The sequence below is a fragment of the Sorex fumeus genome, unplaced genomic scaffold (assembly GCF_029834395.1).
Source record: "Sorex fumeus unplaced genomic scaffold, SorFum_2.1 ptg000125l, whole genome shotgun sequence".
NCBI lineage: Eukaryota > Metazoa > Chordata > Mammalia > Eulipotyphla > Soricidae > Sorex > Sorex fumeus.
Window position 1 is genome coordinate 1,441,663 of NW_026606182.1, and position 11,963 is coordinate 1,453,625.

The following is an 11,963-nucleotide window of genomic DNA, read 5'->3' on the forward strand; positions in this document are numbered from 1 at the left end:
CCGGCCCTGCCCCCTCCACCCCTCCTCCCCTCCCCCCTGCGATGTTTGCACAGCTGCGGGCCTGCCTGCCGCCACTTCTACCCCGCCCACAGCTGAGGTCAGAGCACAGCAGCCTTTGGGGGGAGGGCAGCCCCCCACGCCCACGCCCACCCCCGCGCTCACACAGAGGCATCAGCCAGGGGCAGGAGGCCTTGCCCGCAGGGGCTCTCCCGGACCCCACTGAGTGGCCCCCACGGCCAGTTCCCTGGGCCCTGGGCCCCTGGAGTGGAACCTCAGGGAGGGGGGGGCGGGTGTGAAGGAGGTGGCACTCGAGAGGGGCCGGAGGAATCCCCGCCCCAACGTCACCCACTCTGTGCAGTCCTTGGTTTTTCACCGTATAAGGCCAGGCCCACCGGTCTGGGCCCTCTGGAGGTGGCTATCTTTGGGAGCCCCCTCCCCGCCTGGCCTTCTGACCAGACCCCCTTAGGGGTCCTTTGCAGAGTTCATTCGTCCCCTCCTTCCCCCGCTGGGCTTGTGCTGGGGTGGGGGAGGGCTGAGGGGTCCAAGGTGGGCTGAGCTCCGAAAGGCCAGTGACACTAACAGGACATCTCAAGCACAAAGAGTTCGATTCCCAGCATCCCAAACGGTCCCCTGAGCACCGCCAGGAGTGATTCCTGAGGGCAGAGCCAGGAGGAACCCCTGTGCATCTCCCCGTGTGACCCAAAAAGGCCTGTCCTATTCTGTCCTCCCATTGTTCATCAATTTGCTCAAACAGGCCCAGTAACGGCTCCGTTGTGAGAACTTGTTACTGTGTTTGGCATCTCGAATACGCCCCGGGGAGCTTGCCAGGCTTTGCCATGCGGGCAAGATACTCTCAGTAGCTTGCCGGGCTCTTCGAGAAGGGCGGAGGGAATCGAACTCGGGTTGGCCTGGTTGGCCACGTGCAAACGCCCTACCCGCTGTGCTATGTATTGTATGAAAGGAGAGGAGGTTAGCACTCCCCTTGACCCAAAAAGCAAAAAAAATAAAGGAGTTCGAGTGGGGGACGCAGCTTAAGGATGGAGCAGGCACGGGGCATGTGTGGGGGTCGCAGACCAAACAGGGAAAAGCAAAAAATGGATTTGGAGTCATCCAGGGGGTAGAGGGCCTGAGAATGGGGACCCAGGGTGCTAGTCCAGCAGGCAGGACACTTGCCTTGCATGTGGCCAGCCCTGGCTTGATCCCCGGCACCCCAAAGCCACCGCCCCCTTTTCAGCCTCACCAGGAGAAATCCAGGAGTGCAGAGCCAGGAGGCAGCCCTGGCACAGCTGGGTGTGGGTCTCCCTGCCCAAATCTGAGAGCAGGGGGGTGTGGTGGGCTGGGGGCAGGGCTGGCTGGATGGACAGGGCTGGCGGGGGGCGTCTCCCATCTCCGAGGCTGCAAAAGGGGTGCGTCTGGCTGCTCCAAGCCCCTCTGGTGGGAGGTGGGCAGGGACAACGGAGGGGCTGGCACTGGCTTCTGATGGGCCGGGCGGGGAGGACTGGTCTGTGCGGGCCCTGTCGCCTGTTCAAGGGACAATGACAGGAGTAGCCCACCCTGCCAGGGCACCCTCACCACCGTCCTTCTCCTCCTCCTCCCCTTCCTCCTCCTCCCCCCTCCCTTCTTCCTCCTCCTCCCCTTCCTCCTCCCTTCCTCCTCCTCCTCCCCTTCCTCTTCCTCCCCTTCTCCTCCTCCTCCTCCCCTCCTCCTCCTCCCTTTCCTCCTCCTCCTCCTCCCCTTCCTCCTCCTCCTCCTCCTCCTCCCTTCCTCCTCCTCCTTCCCTTCTCCTCCTCCTCCTCCTCCCCTTCCTCCTCCTCCTCTTCCCCTTCTCTTCCTCCCCTTCTCCTCCTCCTCCCCTTCCTCCTCCTTCTCCTCCTCCTCCCCTTCCTCTTCCTCCCCTTCTCCTCCTCCTCCTTCTCCTCCTCCTCCCCCTTCCTCCTCCTCCTCCTCCTCCCCTTCCTCCTCCTCCTCCTCCTCCCCTTCCTCCTCCTCCTCCTCCTCCTCCCCTTCCTCTTCCTCCCCTTCTCCTCCTCCTCCTTCTCCTCCTCCTCCCCTTCTCCTCCTCCTCCTCCCCCTTCTCCTCCTCCCTCCTTCTCCTCCTCCTCCCCTTCCTCCTCCTCCTCCTCCTCCTCCTCCTCCTCTTCTTCCTCTGAGGACTACAGCCTGACTTCCTCAGATGGGGGCACAGGGAGGGCACAGGGCAGCTGGAATTGCACAGTCTGGGGTCTCGCAGGCCCTCACCACCAGAAGCCACTGACCGCTGTCCAATCTGTCTGACCCCACCCACACTCCTGGCTGCTGCTCTGTGGCCCACAGGGCAACCCCCTGACTGGCCCCACACCCTCCCATTGCAGTGACCCATCTCCACGGACCCTCCAGTGGGGTCACAGCAAACACAGCGCCCCCCCATCCTTCCTGCAGATACCTCTCATTCATTAGCACACAGCGGGAAGGGCAGGCACCAAGGGCAGGCACCAAGCTCTCCTTCGCTTAGCAGCAGGGGGAAAGGGAGACCTCAGAGAAGTCAAAGGACTGGCCCAAGGTCACACAGCAGGCACTCAGTGATCCCACAGGTCCCCCTTCGACCACAGTAGGTCCCCTTCTGGAGGGGGCCACCCCATCCCGGTCACCCTCTGCTGGTCACATAATGACGTCATGGTTTTTTTTTCGGGGGGGGAGCAAGCTCACCCCCACCCCCCAGTGCCACAACCTCTCACGGCCACTTTTTCCACTGGACCCTCAGCGTCCCAGTGGGAAGGTGGGGTAGCCTCTTCTGGGTGGGGAGAAGGCGGCTGGGGGGTGGGTTCCCCCTGAGGTCAAAGGTCACAGGGCCGGGGGAAGACTTGGCCCCTTCCCCTCAGCACAGAGACCCCACATCTGGGTGGCCACAGAAGAGGCTACCCCACACTGTCCAATCCTGAGGAACTGCCCTGAGACAGGTCTAGCTGGCAAACACCTCAGTGGCGTGAAGAAGCCGTTGCTGGCAATAGGGGTACGAGTGGGAGTGCGCCTGCCTGCAGTCAACCCTGAGAAACAAATCCCTGCAGTCCCATTGTCCCCTGAGCACGCAGGAGTGATCCCTGAGCACTTCCAGGCGTGGCCCCCAAAAAGCAAAAAGCAAAAATGAAACTAACGAAAATAAGAGGTGGCATATGCACTTGTATACTAATAGTGGAATACTATTCAGCTATGTAAAAGAGAGGGAGCTGCAGAGAGACTCAGCCATCAGGGGCACAAGGCCTGAAGTTTTATCTCTGGTACAGCAGTTCACCTCCCCCACACCCCCAGCACTGCCACAGAAGCCCCTGAGGACCGGCTGTGCCCTGGAGTGCCCCACCTCCCCCCACGGCAGGGCCCAAGCTGCAATTTCACAGCTGGGTCTGAGCATTGAACCACCCAGCCTTCGGGGACTGAATAGCATCAGCAGTGCCTCCCCCATGCCCCTGCGTACTGCTTAGGTGGATTTGCTACCCCCTTTCAACCATCAAAAGAAAAAGAAAACTAGTCGGGTCAGGACTGCAGCTCAGCAGTAGAAGATACACAGCTGTCACCTGTGTGCAACCCTGCTTTCCGTCACCAACACGGAAAACAAGGGGCACTGCAGACATCGGACAGCGTAGAAAGCTCTTGCTTGCCTTGCACGCAGCCAACTTGGGGTCAGTCCCCGGCATCCCAGAGGGTCCCCATGCCAGTACCAAGTGAGCACAGAGCCAAGAGTACACCTTGAGCATAACTGCACGCATGCCCCCCAAATCAAACACCGAAGATGGAATCCTACTCTTGTGGGCAGCCTGGGATAGCGGTGGGGGTTATTCTGCTGGTGGAAGAAACCAGGAGGGTGACCAACGCCCACCCGCCCACCTAGTCATTCACTCATCTGAGGAGAATGCCACAACACAAAAGGACGCAGAGCACAAAACTAAGGGCAGCAGAGCCTGACTGCCGTGGGGGAGGGGGGCGGGAGGGAGAAGAAAAAGGGGTGAGTCATTAGCCAGTCACCGGGATGCTGGTCGGACTGACGTGAAGTCTACGTGTAAGCTTATCGCCCGTTGAGACTGCAACCGAATGCTGGAAAGCCTTTCCTGGGGCTGGAGAGATAGCCCAGGGGTTTGGACGCTTTGCCTTGCATGTGTAGATATCGATTCAATCTCCGGGCACCACATACGGTCCCCTGAGCTCTGCTAGGAGTGAGCTGTCAGCAATGCTGGGTCTGACTCAAAATAACCTAACAAATGACAAACCCAAAATCTTTTCAGAAAAAAAGTATCCTGTATCGGAAGGTCAAATAATTCAAGTTGAACTGGAAATCCGGGATGCTTTCATGCAAGTTAAAGAGAAAATTCCAGGGGCTGGAGAGATAGCATAGCGGGTAGGGCGTTTGCCTTGCACGCGGTTGACCCGGGTTCGATTCCCAGCATCTCATAGGGTCCCCTGAGCACCGCCAGGAGTAATTCCTGAGTGCAGAGCCAGGAGTAACCCCATGTGTATTGCCAGGTGTCACCCAAAAAGAGAAAGAAAGAAAGAAAGAAAGAAAGAAAGAAAGAAAGAAAGAAAGAAAGAAAGAAAGAAAGAGAGAGAGAGAAGATTCCAGGGGGCTGGAGTGATAGCACAGTGGTTAGGGAAGTTTGTCCTGCACACGGCTGACCTGGGTTTGATTCCCAGCATCCCATAGGGTCCCCCGAGCACCGCCAGAAGTAATTCCCGAGTGCAGAGCCAGGAGAAACCCCTGAGCATTGCCGGATGTGACTCAAAAGGCAAAAAATAAAAAGAAAGGGACGGGAGAGATAGCACAGCGGGTAGGGCGTTTGCCTTGCACGCGGCCGACCCAGGTTCGATTCCCAACATCCCATATGGTCCCCTGAGCACCGCCAGGGGTAATTCCTGAGTGCAGAGCCAGGAGTAACCCCTGTGCATCGCCAGGTGTGAGCCAAAAAGCAAAAAATAAAAGAAAAGAAAGGAAAAAGAAAACAAAGAGAAAATTCCAGGGACTGGAACGATAGTACAGCGGGAAGGCGTTTGCCTTACACGAGGCTTGACCCAGGTTTGATTGAACCCCGCCAGGAGGCAGCCCTGAGCACAGAGGCAGGAGTGAGCCCTGAGCACGGCTGGGTGTGGCCAAAAAAAAAACAAAAAGAAAAATCTCCCGGGGCCTGGAGAGATAGTACAGGCTGTGGGGCACTTGCCTTGCACACAGCTGATCCGGGTTCAATCCCCAGCACTCCCTGGGGTCCCCCGAGCCTGCCAGGAGCGATCCCTGAGCACAGAGCCAGAAGTGAACACTCATGACAGGGTGCAAAACCCGCAGGCAGAAGAGAAGCAACAGCTGGAAGGATGCATGCTGGGGCTGGACGGGGTGCGGGGGTGCAGGGGTGGGGGGTGGGGGAACTCAGGCGGGGGCGGGTTTGGTTCACTGTAGCCCTTTGTACCTTGTGGGTTCGGTGCCATGTGAATATTTGATCCAGGCAAAATAAATAAATAAATAAGGAGCAGAAGCAGGCCCTTGTGTGCTGACCCAGCGTCTCGGCACCCTTAACCTCTGCATTCTAGAAATACTCCGGGCCTTGTGTTATCCTTATCAAAATTCCTTGAGGCCCTTTGACTCCCGTCGTGGCCCGTCTGCAGCAGCCCCCGGCCTGTGGGAGTGGGTGAGTCACGGACACCCCCCCGCCAGCTGTCTGCCATCCGCAGGCCTCCCAGGGAAGAGCCCCGGCCAGCTGGGGCCTCATCTCCACGACTGCGCCCTGTTCTCCCGCCCCCCCCCACAACGTCTCCTCTCATTTCCTTTTGTTGGGGAGGAAGGTTGTTTTGTGCTGGAGAATGGGGGGGGGGGGGGCTACTCTCCACTCATGCGCTCCAGCACAGCAAGGTGCCAGGGCTGAACCCGGGGACTCCTGGACCATCCCTCCGGCTCCGCCGACTCTTTTCTTGGATGCGAGTAGAATGACTTGTACAAGGGACACTGTGAAATCCCCAAGGGGCGGTGAGCGGGGTGAGGGGAGAAAGGCGGGGAGGCGGAGTGGGGGGCAATGCTGAGGTGTGTCTGCAGGGAGGTGGCAGGTGGGAAGGTTTCCTGGAGGAGATGGTAAACGAACTGAACGGGAATGGGACTAGCTTTCTAAGCAAAGGCGCGGAATTGAGGGAGAAGAGGCAGGAAAGGTCAGACGTGAGGGATATGTTGAGCTCAGGGTGTGAACCTGGTTCTAGAAAGGAAGAAGAAGGAGGGAGGGAGGGAGGGAGGGAGGGAGGGAGGGAGGGAGGGAGGGAGGGAAGGAAGGAAGGAAGGAAGGAAGGAAGGAAGGAAGGAAGGAGAGAGGAAGGGAGGGAGGGAGGTAGGAAGGAGGGAAGAAGGGAGGGAAGGAGGGAAGGAAGGAAGAAAGGAAGGAAGGAAGGAAGGAAGGAAGGAAGGAAGGAAGGAAGGAAGGAAGGAGGGAGGAAAGGAAGGAAGGAAGGAAGGAAGGAAGGAAGGAAGGAAGGAAGGAAGGAAGGAAGCAGGGAGGGAGGGAGGAAGGGAGAGATGGGTGGAAGGAGGAGGAAGGAAAAAGGGAAGAAAAAGGAAGTGAAGGGAAGGGGGGAGGAAAAGGAATCTGGGGTCCCTGAGAGCTGGAGATGTGGGTGCTGACCAGAACCTACAAAGGGCCCCAAACATGGGATGGGAAGAGAAGTCAAGGGCTGGAGCACAAGCTTTGTATGTGGGAAGCCTGGGTTTGATCCCTAATGCGTGATCCCTGAAGCACTGACAAAGTAACAAAACACGGTCCAAAAGGAAGGAAGCATGTTAAATATACAATTGACTGATTTTTTGGGAAGGAAGGTTGTTTTTTGGGCCACACCTCCTGGTTGTGCTCAGGGCTTAACCCCTAACTCCGTGCTCAAGGATCACGTCTGGCAGGGCTCAGAGATCAGTCCTGACAGTGCTCAGGGATCACTCCCGGCCGTGCTCAGGGATCAACTCCTGGCTCTGTGCTCAGGGATCACTCCTGGCTCTGTGCTCAGGGATCACTCCTGGCTCTGTGCTCAGGGATCACTCCTGGCTCTGTGCTCAGGGATCACTCCTGGCAGAGCTCAGGGATCACTCCTGACAGTGCTTGGGGATCACTCCCGGCAGTGCTCAGGGATCACTCCTGGCAGTGCTTCAGTGCTGGAGATCCAATCCAGGTCAGCTCATGCACGGAAAGTGCTTTACCCCCATATGAACACTCTGGCCCTTAGCCCCTGTTTAAAAAAAAAATGCAGGTGTGGGATAGATAGTACAGGGGGCAACAAAAAAAGAAAAGAATGTGGTGGGGAGATGAGGCTGGGTTTGAATGCCTCAGGGCTTGCCCTCGGCTCTGTGCTCACGGCTCACCCCTGCAATGCTCGGGGAACACTCCTGGCAGTGCTCAGCAGACCGTGTGTCTTAGGGGGGATCGAACCCAGGTCCTGAAGGCAAGCCCCTTACGGCCTGTCCTACCTCTCCCATGCCATTTTTAGAATGTTAAGGTTCACTCTGGATTTCTGACCTCCTGGGGTGTAAGATAGACAATACCAGCGTTTGATCTTGCCTTGCTGAGTCTGAGGTGGTTTGTTACAGGAAATGCGGCCTAGAGCCAGGCGCAGATGGCCCTAGGAGCTGCCTCCCAGCACCCAAGGGACTCCGAGGCCAGAACTGACCCCAGGTCAGCAAGGACCAATGAGAGAAGAAATGACCCCGGGGGCGAGCAGAGGGTTGTAAAATCTCAGTTGTTGTGGGAAAGAAGAAGGTTCTGCACCAGCCAGGCGAAGGGTTTCCATATTTGGGGCGGTCTCCAGCGGGGGAGAATGCCGTGCAGAGTCCCTGGGGCCAGCGGGAGTGACTGGCCGGGCCCGCAGCAGCCTGGCCGTGGGTGAGAAGCGTGAATGTTGGTCTGTGGGGTTAGATGAATTCCCCAGGGCTGGCTCAGCGATCCATTCCCAGGGCCTCGCTCCTGAAGGAGAGGCAGACACACAATGCATTTGGTTTGGGCTTGTTTGTTTGGAAGGTCACACCCAGTGATGCTCAGGGCTTACTCCTGGCTCTGTGCTCAGGGGGATCCATAGGTGGTATCAGGCATCGAACCCAGGTCAGCCACGTGCAAGGCAAGCACTTTAGCTGTGATGCTACCTCTTTGGCCCCATGCAATATATTTTTTTCAATTTTTGAAAAAGTTTTGTTTTCGGGACTGGAGTGATAGCACAGCGTGTAGGGCGTTGGCCTTGCACACGACTGACCCGGGTTCGATTCCCAGCATCCCATAGGGTCCCCTGAGCACTGCCAGGGATAATTCCTGAGTGCAGAGCCAGGAGTAACCCCTGTGCATCGCCGGGTGTGACCCAAAAAGCAAAAATAAATAAATAAAGTTTTGTTTTCTTTTTTAAATATTTTTTTATTTTTTTTCTTTTTCTTTTTGCTTTTTGGTTCATACCCAGCGATACTCAGGGGTTCCTCCTGGCTCTGCATTCAGAAATTACTTCTGGCGGTGCTCAGGGGACCCTATGGGATGCTGGGAATCAAACTCGGGTTGGCCGTGTACAAGGCAAACGCCCTCCAGGAATACGTCCACCGGAATGTGTGGGGAGTGGCCTTGAGCATGGTGGCTGTTGAGCTGCGGAGGTTTTCAGCTGCTGGGGCTGGATCCCTTGGGGTGGGGAGGACTCTCACCCGCCCCCTCTGGGGCACCCCGAATGAAACAGCCTGGCATGGGGTCCAGTGGCATGGCTATGACAGCAGTTGTTTTTTGTTTTTTTATTTTTTTTAATTTTTTTTATTTTTTAGTTTGGGGGCCACACCTGACTGTGTTCAGGACTAACTCCTGGCTCTGTGCTCAGGGATCACTCCTGCAGGGACATATGGGGTGTCAGGGATTGAACCTTGGTTGGCTGCATGCAAGGCCAGCCCTACTCACTATACTATCACTTTGGCCCCATACTATGTTTTTTTTGTTTGTTTATTTTTTTTATTTTTTATTTTTTTGCTTTTTGGGTCACACCCGGCGATGCACAGGGGTTACTCCTGGCTCATGCACTCAGGAATTATTCCTAGCGGTGCTCAAGGGTCCATCTGGGATGCTGGGAATTGAAACCGGGTCAGCCGCTTGCAAGGCAAACGCCCTACGCGCTGTGCTATCGCTCCAACCCCAGGAAGATGCCTTCAAACTGGAAGTATTGAACTACGTGCTGCAATGAGAAGGAGGGGAAGTTTTGTTTGTTTGGGTGGCCACGCCCGGCGGTGGTCAGGACTTACTCCTGGCTCTACGCTCCATGCTCACTTCTGGTGGGGATCGGGAGACCACATGAGGTGCCAGGGATGAACCCGGGTCAGTCACATGCAAGGCAAATGCCTTACGTGCTGTACTATTGCTCTGGCCCAGAATTTTTGTTTTCTTTTTTTCCTTTTCTTTTTTCTTTTTGGGTCACACCCAGCAATGCTTAGGGGTTACTCCTGGCTCTGCACTCAGGAATTAGTCCTGGCGGTGCTCGGGGGACCACATGGGATACTGGGAATCGAACCCAGGTCAGCCGCGTAAAAGGCAAACGCCCTCTCCGCTGGACTATCGCTCCAGCCCCTATATGTTTTTGAAGGGAGGAAAAGCAGGGGAGATCAAAATTTCCTTTCAGGGATGTCCAGGTTGGCGCCCACGTTTTGGAAACGCGTAGAACCCTAGCAGGAACATTCTGCTTCACCTTCCCAGCACCTTGTCTGCCCTTGGCCTGACCACAGAATCTCTCAGACCTGCTGCCCCCCGCATGCCCTTTGGCTAGGGGAGGGCTGTCGGCCATTAGGTGCCTACCCCCACCCCCACCCCCATAGAGGGAAGGTCTGGGGCTGCAGCCAAGAAACCTGACGCCATCCCAGAATTTGAACCCTGTCGAGACACTCAGGGAGCATCTGCCGGGCGTACCCTAGTGACGGTGCCACAGCCGGCACGGATGAAACCAGGACCAGGGCCGCCTGGAGGCCAGGAGAAGGTGGCCACCTGCAAACCAGAAGGAAGGGCCTCCCCGGAAGTGAGTTAGTCCAGGGGTGAGTGCTCCTGGGAACAGGGGACAGGGGCGAGAAGCAACCCAGAGGGCAGGGGGGAAAGGCGAGTCCATCTAGAACCTTAAAAGTGATCCAAAAGGCCAGAGAGGGGCTGGAGCCATAGCACAGCAGGGAGGGAGTTTGCCTTGCACACGGCCGACCCGGGTTCGATTCCCAGCATCCCATAGGGTCCCCCGAGCACAACCAGGAGTGATTCCTGATGCATGAGCCAGGAGTAACCCCTGAGCATCTCTGAGTGTGACTTAAAAAGCAAACTAAAATAATAATAATAATAATAAATTTTTTAAAAGAAGCAATAGCACAGCGGGTAGGGCATTTGCCTTGCACACGGCCAACCCGGGTTCGATTCCCAGCATCCCATAGGGTCCCCCGAGCACCGCCAGGAGTAATTCCTGAGTGCATGAGCCAGGAGGAACCCCTGTGCATCACCGGGTGAGACCCAAAAAGAAAAAAAAAAGGTCAGAGAGGTAGTCCAGCATGTGACCGACCCAGATTCACCCCGGCACTGCATACAGTCCCCAAAGCCGCGCAGAGAGTGCTCCCTGAGCACAGAGCCGGGAGTCAGCCCTGAGCACTGCTGGGTGGGGCCCGGAAACCAAAAGAAGAGGAAGGAGGGAAGGGCAGGATGCAGACAGAGAGAGCACTGAGAGCCGAAGATGTGAAACAGGACCCCCCACTCCCACGGCCCCCTGGATGGAGGCCCAGGGTCCCACCACCCCCCCCCCCGGCCGGGACACCTAAGGAGCTGTGCGTCCCACTAGAGAAAGAAGCTTCTGGAAAAGGAGAGTGAATGAAGTTCTGGGAGGGCCGGCCGAGGGCTGAGGAACGAGGAAAGGGCGACTCCAGGGTTTCAGGCCATATCTAGTGTCTCCGCAGAGAAAGGCCTGGAAGCCTCCCCCTAATCCCCAGGTACGGGAGGCTCTTGGGAGCAAACAGGTTCCCACAGGTTTCACCCTCCCCCTGTCACTCCTCTGGGCCAGGAAAAGGAGGGGAGTGTGGAGGAGGGGACCCCCCAGCCCGCAGGAGGAGAGGGCGGGAGGGGAGGGGTCAGGGAGGGCACCTCACCGCTCTGCCAGGGCCCCAGGCCTGGCCCCCAGCTGGGAGCGCCCAGAGGGAGCCACGCAGGGCCCCAGCCAGGATGCAGGGCCCGCAGGTGGGGTCCCTGCCCGCCCACCGCCCCGCGTCTCCACACCCCTGCAGAATAGCCAGAATCTGGAATCTGCAGCAGCTGAAGGAACTTTCTGGAAGCAGGGCAGAGGGTGGGGATGGGGTGGGGAGAGGCTGCATCTCCACAGCCACCCTCCAGGGCCAAGGTGCCCTCGGGCTCCCAGAGTTTAGGAATGGGGGGGTCACCCCGCCCCCCCAGATTCCTGTGTTTCTCCAGAGGGCAGAGGAATGTGAGCAGGGGCGTGGTGGTGGAGTGGGAGGGACCCGTCGGCCTCTGCAGGCGAGGGGCTGGCACAGGCCAGAGAACACAGGAGCTCCAGAGGCCCAGCAGGGGCCACTTCCGTCCCCTTCTCTGTCCTGACCTTGCTCCCTCACTCCTGGTGGGTGGAATCCAAACCCTGCCTGCAAGATGCTGGCTGACAAGTGGGCACCTCTCAGGAGGGGTGAGGGGCGGGCTTAAGGAAAGGGTATGGGGCTGCTCCCCTCTTGATTTTAGGCTCAGACCCACCCTGAGGCCAGGGGGCCCCAATGAGGGAGGGAAATGGGGTGGGTCTCCTCCCACATTCAGGAAAACTTGAGGGAAGGACCGCCCTCACCCCAGAGTCAAAATGCTTCAGGAAGCCCCCATGGGGGCTCAGAGCCACCCCCAGGTCCTCAGGCTGGGGGTCTGGGAGGATTGTTGGTCCATCTGCAAAATGCAGGTGGCCAGGTCTTGAAATGAACTTCATGACCCGTGGAGGAGGAGGAGGAGGAAGGGAAAGAA

At 57.7% G+C, this 11,963-nt stretch overlaps 1 pseudogene; it reads left to right on the plus strand.

Annotated features, from left to right (window-relative positions):
• The first annotated feature begins 947 nt into the window (after positions 1-947).
• Positions 948-987, plus strand: LOC130044935 (uncharacterized; annotated as a pseudogene).
• The last annotated feature ends 10,976 nt before the right edge of the window (positions 988-11,963 follow it).